We start from the raw sequence: 13,776 nt of genomic DNA on the forward strand, positions 1-13,776 counted from the left end.
CAACAAATGCACAAGTCAATCACCACAATATCAGACAGTTGTCGGCATCATGTCCAGAGAACCTTTGCGTGGAGGCACTGGATTATGAGAAGAATCAACAATCCGGCCGCATGGAATTGAAAAGAGGGCACTTCAGAAATGTGTACAAATCCTATTTACCTGAAAGGTTACCGTTGGGAAAGGGTGCACGAGTGATGTTGATCAAAAATATTGATGTGTCTGACGGCTTGGTAAACGGAGTCTGTGGGAATGTCGTAGACATTGTCAACAATATCCACAACACATTTGTGAGCACTGTGTTTGTGAAATTCGATGACGAAAAAGTGGGTACTAACAGAAGGAAGCGTTTCCCTTCAACTAGTGGCAACCCTTTGGCTACTCCCATAAACAGAGATGACGAAAGGATACGCAAGGGGAAATTGCGTAAACAGTTTCCTTTGAAACTAGCATGGGCTTGCACAATCCACAAGGTGCAAGGGTTAACTGTTGACAAAGCAGTCGTTTCGCTCAAAAGAATCTTTGAGTCAGGCCAGGCATATGTTGCTTTAAGCCGCGTCAAAAGCTTAAATGGGTTGACAATTCAGGACTTTAAAGACAGCGCCATATATTGCAAAGAGAATATTCAGGATTCCCTTGATGGCATGCCGCCATTTGTATCCTGTGCTACTACACCCTCACAGGGAACACACTCATTCTCCATATTCTCAATGAATGTACAAAGTTTAGACAGACATTTACCTGATCTAACGGCGCAAATTCAGCCATTTGATTACAGTTGTGTGGCTGTAACGGAAACATGGTTAACTGAAACTGTTGCAAATCACACTGCAGGGATTGAGAAATATACGTTTCACAGTGTGCCACGTTGCAAGGCATACAACTCAACTGACGCTGTTTTGAAAACAATTAAAGACCAACAACAAGGGGGAGTTGGCATATATTGTCAAGACCAGTTGGAGTACACCATTTTGGATCTTCCAAATGTGAATTTGGAATGTATTGCCTCGCATTTCACCAGGGAGAATGTGATTGTTGTGGTTCTTTACCGCCCACAAACATATCCATTGCCTCTGTTCAAACTAAACATGAAGCTGTTGACCAGTTTCTTAAATACTAGGTCAGACAACGTAGTCATTTTGGGAGACTTCAACCATGATCACCTCAAGTCATTGTCCATGTCATCCTTCATGGAACAACTAGGTTACTTGCAGTTGGTATCCGAACCCACAACAGAAAAGGGAACATTGATCGATCATGTATATGGGAAACACACAAGTAAGTATCTCACAGAAACTAAGGTTATCCCGATGTATTTCAGTACTCATGAGGCAGTTCAATGTTTATTAACAAAGAACACCTGAGCTTCATTGTGTAACTGACAAAGGACACGAGCGGTAGTTTTGGTTGTGTGTAGACGGTGGAAGCGCGGAGAGACATCCATCGGCCTTGATCCCTGCCGAGTCGATGCACGACTGTTGTTTGGTGTCTGCCACAGCAACTATTTCGGAGCAATGCGCTCATGGTGAAAATGTAATTTTGGTTGTGTTTAGACAGTGGAAGCGTGGAGAGACATCCATCGGCCTTGATCCCTGCCGAGTCGATGCACGACTGTTGTTTGGTGTCTGTGCCACAGCAACTATTTAGGAGCAATGCGCTCATAGTGAAAATGTAATTTTGGTTGTGTTTAGACAGTGGAAGCGTGGAGAGACATCCATCAGCCTTGATCCCTGCCGAGTCGATGCACGACTGTTGTTTGTAGAGATGTCCCGATCCGATCACGTGATCGGGGATCGGAGCCGATCACGTGATCGGGGATCGGAGCCGATCACGTGATTTTCACAAGATCGGGGATCGGGAGAAAAAAATCGGGGATCGGGATTTTTTTTTATTTTTATTTTTTATAATTTTCTTTTTTTAATTTAATGTTACAAAACAAAAATGACCATGTTCACGTCTTAAAGTCATCCTGAGGACTTAGTTTTGGTTTAAAATTACACAACATCATGTATGTGTTGCTTCTTTTGGGCTTGTTTTCAGACCTGGTTGCTTATTCCTCTCAAAGCTGGCAACAGAGTGGGTGCAGTGTCTAATAGTAGCAGCAAGCTAATGAGAGGCTACGTTCAGCTGGTGACTCGGGAGTCGGGACAGAGAAAATGTCAGGAGTTTGGAAGTATTATAAAATTGAAAGCGAAGGCAGTGTAACAGCCAGATGCAATGTTTGCAAGGCGGAGGTTCCGCGTGGTGGAAAGAACAGAGCTACGTTCAACACGACCAATCTAATACGCCACCTGAGAAACAAACACCAACAACAACACGACGAGTGCACAGCGGCCACTCAGGTAACGGAACTGAAACAACCGACACTTTCAGAGACTTTCAAAAGGAAAGAGAAACTGCCCCAGAACAGTGAAAAGGCCAACACAATAACAGCCAAGATAGCTGAATTCATCGCGTTGGATGACCAGCCGTTATCTGTTACCTTTTTTTTTTCTTAATGCATTGCATAAAGATCGGATCGGGAAAAATCGGTATTGGCAGATTGTCAAAATCAAATGATCGGAATCGGATCGGGAGCAAAAAAAGGTGATCGGGACATCCCTAGTTGTTTGGTGTCTGTGCCACAGCAACTATTTAGGAGCAATGCGCTTTGCATTTATTAACTCACACATCAGTTTAACATTTCTTTGTCACGTTTGTAAATAAAAGTTGTATTAATTCATGTTTTCTTCTTATTTCATGCTGAGGACCAAACCCACTGCCATGACAACAGGAGGTTTTACTTTATTTGCATGCTGTTTAAGTGTATATCTGTTGTCTGTCTGTCCTGCAATACAGTAAGATAAATATTGAAAGATTACATTTTCAGGCATATATTTCATGTTCCAATTTTTCCAAATGTATAACTTAATTTAGTGGCATTGACCACAAAACAGATGTATTGCAGGTTTTGCTTTTTGTTAAAGTTTAGGCAACAACAAAAAGCAAAAAACCACTGGTATGGACTCTCATTTGAGACGGGGTTCGACTCCCTGTGGTGGTTTGATCTATTGTTGTGGTGTAGACAGTTAATTAAAGATCCATAAAGATATAACTGCACAGTCCAATAATCCCTAATTGTTGACATGATGTGTTGAAGTCCTCTAGGATCAACAAACGACATGTCGCTACCTGGTTGATGCAGGAAAAATGGTACCAACAGAACTGGCGCAAATGCCTAAGATTTCCTGGTCAGAAACAAAGGAACGCAAAGTCAGGTAAACAATTTAGAGACATGACAAACGGCTCATCTCGGAGGACTGAGGGGGGGGACCAGCAACCCTCCCCGACAGGCGCACGGACGCGAGGGCCTGCTCATCACTGCGCGCACAAGTGCGACCGCAGTTTTAATTAATTTTGTTCTATTCACAGCCAAATAAAATGTATATAAGAGAGGGAATTATGACATGTTTAACAGATGACCTCATATTAGCTCTAAGTAGCGTATTACATAATTAAAACTATCCATGCCTTTTTTCATTAAAGCAAAAACACAATTAATTTCTCAATAACTTGAATATGGTGTTATATATCATTGACTGTGGATGACAATAACTGACTATTATCGGGACAGTTTTTTGTTTTAAATGTTATATCACAACAAAATATTTGCAAATTTCATAGCTTGTCAAAAATCAATATTGCGTCAAAAAATGTGATTTGAACATATCCAACTGTCATTGTTTTTCATATTTTCTGAGTGTCTGTACATCAGAATGTTGTGGTTGCTGACAGTGGCCATTCACCTCAGCATACATTATAGCTTTTAACTATATCTCAATCCTTTTTTAAACCTAATTTGCGGCAGTAAATGCCACAGTATATGCCTGGGCATGAATGATGAGTTAACCTCTTACCCCAGCCATAAAATCCTGTTCAAGCACATTGGCTGCTAATAGTGTAAACTCAGTACTGATTTGTTAATACGCTGTAGAGCCATACTGCCTTTTTTAATTTATAATAAAGCAACAACACATTCATTCCACTCTTTTTATCCAGGATCCCCTTTAAAAAAATGTCATTATGACATAGTTACACAAACAATGGTGGCAAGAGCAATGTAGCCTTCTATGTTTGAGTATACTCAAATACAAAAGCAGTAATTTCCATGAAATGTATTCAGAGAGCTCTTCACATTTATGAGCTAATTAATAAAAATGTAAGTTGTCTTCTTGAGTGACCTCTACCAAGAAAGACGGAGAGAAAAGGTAGAGGTTAGGATATGTTTTGGCTTGAAGAAGATGGAATAAAAGGTTGAATAATAGTTATTTAAGGGTCAGGACATAATTACTTACAGAAATGCCTGCTCAACAGGGGGCACATAAATGCATTTAACAGCGCTTAAAATTGTAATTTAGCTATCAAAGGGCATTTTTCCTTTTTTTTTTTCTATCTCTTTCTTTTTTCTCTCTACTTTGTTACTGCTGCACATTAACAGCCTTCCTTTTGATCAGAATACAAAAGCGGGGAAATTCCCATTAGGCCTTTTTATTTTAACAGGGTGTTATTTCAAGGAGAAGAGCAAATCAAAAGAGAAAGCACTACATTGGTTTTTATCTTTATGTTAATCAACTCAGCTCCCTGTGTATTTTATTTGCTCGTTCTTCTTTGATTAAACATTGTCCCCTTTCATATTCACTAAGCTGTTTGCAGCAGCTTGCTCCCGAACAACTCAAAGAGGTGACGTGCTTTAATGGCTGCATGCTCGTAAAACATATTGAATATGTGTAAAGCATTACCACGAGTATATGTTAGACAAAGCACAGGAGAAGCTTGAGGGAGAAAATATAAAAACAAAGTCAAGAGTCACATTTAAATGAAGTAGCATCAGCTAAATTTGAATTAATTTGAACACAAAGCATCTTGCAAACTAATGTGTATAATTAATGTTCTGTGTTCTCATTTGACTCAGATGTTAAAAGGACCGGTAGGTGTAAGAAAAAGACAATTTGTGCCCATATTTTATTAATTGCGCATGAAAACAAAAAATGTAAATTAATTAATCATAATTTCACCTTTATGCCCTTACTCTGTCGATGACTTGGATTAAGGTGGCCCTAGTATAGTATAGTAGGTAAGAATGGAGAAACCAGCTTGAGTGCGCTAGAATTTGAAAGTACACAACCGAAAAAAATCTTCCCCTTCCTTCAGACTTCCTCACAGAGCCCCTCCTCCAACACACACGGACGCGCAAATGACCAATGAGGGCACGAGATAAGTTTGTGCACAGATGGAAGGCTGACAGGCAGGTAGGCCATCCAGTTATTTTAGCCGGGCCGGCTAAAATGATTGGTCGTGCTTTTTACAGCGCCACGGCTTCCACCTTTAAGATTATTGTCAGACACATTTGTACTATGTTCCTCTACTGTGACATGTTTACACGCTTTAATGTTCAAAAAGGTCTTTATTTTTCTCATACTGCCTGTGCTGCGGCACCTCTTTTCACCCTCTGTCTGAAACCAGAGCCCAGTCTGCTCTGATTGGTTAGCTGGCCGGCTCTATTGTGTCTATCCGCTTGGGAATGTCCTTCCTAGTAGCATATCTCGTACAATGTGTTGGAGCGCCAGCTAATAAAAGCGCGAGTGTTACATAGTGATGTCATTATGTTACAGAAGTAAACAAATGAGTCCAATCATGGCATTACAGGCAGGGGGGGAGGGGGGTGAGTAAGTGGGAGAGAAACTCCCTCTGGAGGGAACTTTGGGATTTTAGCCTTTGCAGACCATTTACATGCACACAAACAACTATAACACTACAGGAAAGTAAAAACTCCAAAAAGCAGGACAAGGCCCCTTTTTTAAATTCAGCTTTATTTTGCATTCCAATAAAGTTAACCTTGTGTAAAGGTCTGCGTTTCAATTTTCTTTTGTAACATGCATTCAATGTTCTTAAAAATACACCTGCATTGTAAGCTTACTTTTTCCCATGCAACAAGTGCCAGTTAAAGGTGGGGTAGGTAATTCTGGAGAAACCAGGTCGAGTGCGCTAGAATTTGAAAATACACAGCCGGAAAAAATCTGCCACTTCCTCACAGAGCCCCTCCTTCAACACACACGCACATGACCAATGAGGGCACGAGATAAGTTTGTGCACAGATGGAAGGCTGACAGGCAGGTAGGCCATCCAGTTATTTTAGCCGGGCCGGCTCAGATGAGTGGTCGTGCTTTTTACAGCGCCGCGGCTTCCACAGATGATGTTTTTTTATGGATTTTTTGTCAAAGTACTTAAGATATTCATTGCAATCGGATGTTAAAAGCATTCCATGGAATATAACAAAAAGTGTATCTCGAGCCGGTTTCTCAAACTTACCTACCCCACCTTTAATGTTCCAAGAGTAAGATTAAAATAGAAGTCTGCCTTTTTTTACCAATCCTTCCTAAGCAGACTTTCTTTACAATTAAGACTCTGACTTTACAATAAAGCTGAATATTGGTTGACGTTGTAATTAGCTAAATGCCTGATGTGTCTCTCATAGACACATCAGGGTGCCTCTGTTGTCTGTATGTAACTTGCATGTGTGAGTGAGAATGTGTTTGTTTTATCTGAACAAGAATTAGATTGACAATGTATCACAAGACATGTAGCTGACACTTCAATGCAGTGGACTATGGGAGCTAGTGGTGGGTGGATCGATCTTAGATATCTATGTATCAATACAAACATTGGTATCGGTATTGACAGGGTTGGGAGGGTTACTTTGTAAATGTAATCAGTTACTGATTACTGATTACATGGCTCTGAAAGTAATCCGAATACAGTTACAGTTATGTGCCTTAAAAAAGTAACGTAATCAGATTACTTTTAGATTACTTTTGGATTACTTTCTTTTTCCTGGGTATGTTTTGGTGAACAGGAGACACAAAAAGCAAAAGGAAACTGAACGTGTTTTTACTGTTTTAATGGCGTATCAAGAGCACACTGAAACATCACATCTGAAACGATGTAACAACATAATACACTTTTGGGGATGCAGCTTGGGATGTGAGGAGAGGGACACGGCTTAGAACGGGCGTGTCGCCTTCTGTCCTGCCAGTGTTGGGAGGACATGAATTAAAATGTCGAACTCGGACTTCATTTTAAGGACATTTCGGCCAGGGGTGTAGAGCTATATTTGTTTAAGCACCGGATTGGCAAAACAGGAGAGTGTGCACCAGTCTGCCTTGATCTATGAATTCATGTCCGTGACTCTCACAGTATCTGCTGCCCACAGCTGTTTTATAGAAGGAAAACCTCCTTCACTTCATGACCTCTCTGCAGCGTCAGGAGGCAGCGGGAGGGTTAACTCAGCCTCTGAGAATACGAGCGCGCCGCGCAGTGCCTTTCACGCAGTGCCTTTCACGCACCGCCTTTCACGCACCGCCTTCACTGTGTGTACCTTCAGAAATAATAATTAGTAAGGCTAAAGGCTGATGTGTTTTAACCACACACACCTATATATACACACACACGCGATTTAAACGCAGACTTTTGTTCCTCCATGTTTCGTTGTTATTGTTTCACTGAGCGAGCGGACCCGCGATTTTTTTTCAAACGCTTTTTTGGTCCATCTGCGGCAGCTCTGATGATTCGAATCGGCTGTACCTACTAGTAATGAATATTACATGTTGAGAGGAAATCTTTCCACCAATAATTCCAATAAGTAATCCGAAATGTATTCACTTCAGGTTTACGAAAGTAACTGTAATCAGATTACTCGTTTTTCAAATGTAACGCGAGCTGAATACAGTTACTTGAATTTTGTATTCTGATTATGTAACGCCGTTACATGTATTCCGTTACAACCCAACCCTGGGTATTGATCAATACTTGCGTTATGAGATCGATACTTAAAGTGGACCTGTCATGCAAAATGCACTTTTGTACGTCTTTTATACATGAATATGGGTCCCCAGTGTTCCAGGGAACTCACCAAGTGTCAGAAAACACAACCCTCTCTCTTTTTCTCCATACCCAAATCTCTAAAAACGGGGCTACAACAAGCGGATCCAGATTCCATCCGACCCGACGTCAGCCCGGAATAGTGGGCGGTGACGCTCCGCCTACATGGGCAACGCTCCGCCTATCAGGGGAATCCCCTGCGAGATGGAGTTCATGACTTTATGAGCTGTTCATGAGCACTCATGAAACATTCATGAACAACTCATTATATGTTCACTTGTCATGTTCATGAACCAAAATTCTTAAAATGCTCATGAACCATTTTAAAGAGCAGTTCATGAAATGTTTATGAACATTGTTCATTCATATAAAGTTCCTGTTTTGCTCATGACAGACTTTTATGAGCAATTTATGAACTTTTCATGATCCAGCCAATCACAACATTATAATTAAAACCCCAAAAAGTGTGCATGAGTATTTCATGAACCTTTCATGACTATGAGCATTTCATAAATTTTGGATGATTGTGGCAAGTTCAGAATATTTTGGAATATTCATGAGCATTTTATGAACTTTTGATGATCAGTGTGATGTTTTTAAAGACCTCTTGAATATTCATCTACTATTTGAACATTTCTTTCTTTTTTAAAACTTTTAATCTTAAAACAAAACAATAGTGAATTTGAAACTGAACATTATCTGTATTTATTTTGGTGACATTCATATCATTTTATGGTTGATCTGTACTGTTTGAGAAGCAGTACGAGTAAGTAGCGCCAAGGTGGAACCTTTGGCAGGTGAGCGGTGACATCTGGGTTACCTTAGGGGGGACACTTCCGCCCCCTCCTCAGAAGCAATCCAGACGATCAACCGGATCCTGTGTATAATTATTGCTGCTCCACTTTTCTGTTTTCTACAGGTCAGTACATAATGAACATGATCGATGTTAACTTGTGTGAATTAGATATGATGTTGGAGATGTTTAGGAGAGTGTGTCAGAAGGTTTTGAGCATGTTTGACATAGTAACGGTATTTTAAAAATACTATACTGTCGGCAACAATAGATGCCATTTTCGCGGGCTTCAGCCGCACCTGGGTAAATGTGACCTGAGCGAAGGCTCGCAGGCAGGTTAGCTGCTGCTCACGGGTAATATGTTCTGTTTACCTGAGTGCAGTCTTGCAGGCACATTGCCTTGTTTTTTGTTTATTAACATTGACAGTGTATTTTTGTGATCTCCATAATATGTTATATTTGGTAAAGATAGATATATTGATAGAAAGTATTATTTGATAGCGTTATGTGTTTATAGATAACAACCTGTCCTTCACTGCAAACATAGCTGCTACAACCCGCTGCTGCAGATACACGCTTTACAACATCAGGAGGATGCGTCCCCAGCTGACCCAGAAAGCGACGCAGGTTCTGGTCCAGGCTCTCATCATCTCACACCTAAACTACTGCAACTCCCTCCTGGCTGGTCTACCTGCATGTGCCATCCGACCTGCAGCTCATCCAGAATGCAGCGGCTCGTCTGGTCTTCAACCTTCCTAAATTCTCCCACACCACGCCGCTCCTCCGCTCCCTCCACTGGCTTCCGGTAACTGCTAGAATCCACTTCAAGACAATGGTACTTGCGTACCATGCTGCGAATGGATCTGGCCCTTCCTACATCCAGGACATGGTTAATCGTACACCCCAGCACGTGCACTCCGCTCTGCATCAACCAAACGGCTCGCTGCACCCTCACTGCGAAGGGGACCCAAGTTCCCATCAGCAAAAACACGTGGGTTTGCTATCCTGGCTCCAAAATGGTGGAATGAGCTCCCCATTGACATCAGGACAGCAGAAAGCTTACACACCTTCCGGCGCAGACTGAAAACTCATCTCTTTTGACTCCACTTAGAGCGATAGAACTATTAACACAGCACTTATGGACTGGCTTATCTAAAGCCAGTTGAGGAACACTTGAAATGTTTTTGCTCTATGAAGCCTGATGTACTTATATGATTCTGTTTTCTTCAAGTTTGTATTTTGTTGGTCGAACGCACTTATTGTAAGTCGCTTTGGATAAAAGCGTCAGCTAAATGCAATGTAATGTAATAATTTATATTGACTATGTTGAATTTCTCCTTGAGATACAGTAATTGACTGTGACAGACAGATAACTTAAATGGAGAAATGTGATGTTTGTAAAGTTCAGCTATTTGAATGTAACTGTGTACTTTGAATTTTGAATAAGAAGCATTCCAGACGATCAACCGGATCCTGTGTATAATTATTGCTGCTGCACTTTTCTGTTTTCTACAGAAATCATTTATTGTTGCTGTGGTACCCAAGCTTTTGGGACCCGTAACAAAAAATGTTGTGCAGCTGAGTGTCAAGAACTGCTTCAAATAGTGATAGGATTAATTGTAGTGCTCCACCTGTATACATGTATGTTTGTTTGTTTGTTTGTTTGTTTGTTTGGTAATTTGAGTAAAGTTCCATTGTGATTGACATAATTGTTGTTTTCTATGGTTGCCAATTGACCCACAGTCAATGGTTCATGAACAGTTAATGTACATGAACAGTTCATGAACAGTTCATAGCCAGCCATTGAATTATATTCAGTGACTGGGTATGAACTGTTCATGAAGTTGTTATGAACAGTTCTTGATATGTTCATGAACAATTCTTGAAATGTTCTTGGTTGAAAACTGAATATCCCTACACACTCACTGAAAACTCCATTTCATGAATTGTTCATGAACCTGCCTAAAACCATATTCCATGAATTGTTCATGAACCATTCCAGCACAGGAGTTTCATGAGTAGTTCATGAACTGCCCTAGTGCCATTTAATGTTCATGTCACTTTCATGAACAGTTCATCAACTTTGTTATGAGCTGTTTATGAGCTATTCATGAATATGGTTCACTAATATTTCATGAACTTTTCATGACAAGTTCATGAACAGTTCACTATCATCTCACTGGGGATGAGAGGTTGCCGTGGCATGGTAATAGCATGGTAACAGCCTGGTTACAGCATGGTAACAGCATGGTAACATGATGCTCGTGCCTCACCCCCCTCCTTTGCAGGGCGGCGTGGTCAGCTGCAGCTCATTTGCCACAGAATCACCTCTTGCAAAAACAGGGCTGGAATAGGGCAAATAGAGCGAAATGAGGCATGGCTAAAATGCATGATCTGTTTGGTATTTTGAAAAAAAAACTCCACAGACATGTTTTATATAGGTATGGCCCTACAATACATTATTCAAAATATAGCATGATAGGTCCACTTTAAGGACCTATCATGCTACATACATACATAACTCCCGTTACACCATATTGGCTGTGCATGTGAAAACACTGCTCCTCTCACTCACTTCACTCATGCTCACCCTCCTCCCCTGCTATAGTGTGAGTGCTGCTGGCTGCCGTTTGGTGTTTTTTACGGCTGCAGAACAAAACATTGCAAGCTGCGATGTTTGCAGAAAACAAATGACGTACTGTACTGTGGCAACACCACAAATGTATACAAACTTCTAAAAACACACACGAAAGAGAACTCCGAGCTGCAAAGTGAACGGAGGGAGGGGGAGGGGAATCCCCTAATCACAACCAGACCCCAAACACAGAAGTCCCAAAATCCAGGTAGCTGATTTATAGAAGAGAAAATAAGATGTATTCATCTCTAGCATTAGTTAATGTTTTCCTTCAAACTGTAATAGGTCATCATAGTTATGTAAATTAGTTATTTCCCAGACTGATTCAATATAGACTATTCAGACAGTCATAGTAATACATCTAAATTAATATTTGACTGGAACTGAAAAATATGTACCTTTTTAAAAACATATATACCTCAAAGCTGAAATATAACCATGGCTGAATATAATAACCCTTTTGTATTAACTGTCAAAGGAACATTATCATTCCTATATTTAGACTTTGTGTATGTATTATTATTTCACCTTGGTGATTCCCCAAGAGCTATGGATATCACCAGAGGCCTTGCTGGAAATTATTCTAAAGGACGATCAAACTCATACGGTTGAAGATGAGAGTTTTAGGAATTCCTGAAATGGTCCTGCCAATCCTATGTCCTGTGCCATTGGAGGCCCCGCCGACTACTCTCTTGCCTCGACATCACATGTCTCGCCGGGGGTCCTGCCAACTCCTTGTCCTCTTCCGTGGGGAATCTTGCATACACCTGTTCCACCGGCTCTGGTTACTGTCCGGTCAACACCGGCTCCTGCCCGGTCCCCTGAGAGCTGTGGTCTTCGCCCCTCCTCGAACTCTGCTTTGCCCCCGGAACGTCCACCCGAATACCCCTTTTTCAACTCTGCCTTGCCCCCGGGCCGTCCGCCCGAGAACCCCTCCTTTAACTCTGCCTTGTCCCCCAGAGTCCCCCTTTTTGAACTTTGCCTTTCCCCCGGGCCGTCTGCCCGAGATCCCTTCCTGGTCCTCTGCTGTGCTCCTGGGCGGTCAGCTCAGTCCCGTCCGCCTGACCCCCTCCACCCACCCTGGTGGCCTAGTGATACACAGAAGTCCCAAAATCCAGGTAGCTGATATATAGAAGAGAAAATAAGATGTATTCATCTCTAGCATTAGTTAATGTTTTCCTTCAAACTGTAATAGGTCATCATAGTTATGTAAATTAGTTATTTCCCAGACTGATTCAATATAGACTATTCAGTCATAGTAATACATCTAAATTAATATTTGACTGGAACTGAAAAATATGTACCTTTTTAAAAAAAAAATATATATATATATACCTGAAATATAACCATGGCTGAATATAATAACCCTTTTGTATTAACTGTCAAAGGAACATTATCATTCCTATATTTAGACTACGTGTATGTATTATTATTTCACCTTGGTCATTCCCCAAGAGCTATGGATATCACCAGAGGCCTTGCTGGAAATGATTCTAAAGGACGATCAAACTCATACGGTTGAAGATGAGAGTTTTAGGAATTTTATACAAGCTGACTTTCTAAGTTAAAAGTATTGGTATTGTAGTAGGCAATACTGGCCCTGTATTTACTTGGTATCAGATCAATATCAAATGTTGCCCACCCCTAATGGGAGCAACTTGGGGTTAAGGATCTTGCCCAAGGCCACTTTGAGGTGGGTGGGATGCATGAACCCCCTGAGCCAGATAAACAAACCATGGACAAAAACATCAGTTAGTTTAACTAAACCTGAAAAACACTTCAACACCAGAGGCTGTTTGGTTTAATATATTTACCCATTATTATTATAATAATAATAATAATAATAGATTTAATTTGTTAGCGCTTTTACAGGTGCTCAAAGACGCTTTACAGATATAGTGAAGGGGAAAGAAAAGGAAGGAACAACACATAAATATATAGTTACAGTAAAGTCAAATAATACAAAAACAATCACACATTAAAAGCCAGATTGAAGAGGTGAGTTTTTTTGAAGGTGGTGAGGTCAGTGCAGTCTCTGATGGGTTGTGGGAGTGAGTTCCAGAGGGAGGGGGCAGCAACGGAGAAGGTGTCACGATCTGTCTTTATGGTGTTTTGTCTTGTCTAGATCTGTTTTTGGTTTTCTCTACTGCGTTTTGTCTTGTTTAAATCTGTCTGTGGTTCCCTGTCGTTAGTTTCCCTGGTGTGTCTAATTTACCCGATTGTGTTCACCTGGTGTCCCTGTGTTTTCTCCTCCCTCCTCACCTGTGTCTCGTTTGTATGATTAGTCTTGTGTGTATTTAAGTTTTGGTTTTTCTGTCTTTGTCGGTTCGTCTTGTGTCATGACTAGTTTGTCGGTGAGTGTTCTGTTTTGCCTTATATCCTTATATCCTTATATCCTTATATCCTAGCCTTGAAATAAAGGAGTTTTTTTCAG

This window comes from Pseudochaenichthys georgianus, chromosome 1 (genome assembly GCF_902827115.2).
Source record: "Pseudochaenichthys georgianus chromosome 1, fPseGeo1.2, whole genome shotgun sequence".
NCBI lineage: Eukaryota > Metazoa > Chordata > Actinopteri > Perciformes > Channichthyidae > Pseudochaenichthys > Pseudochaenichthys georgianus.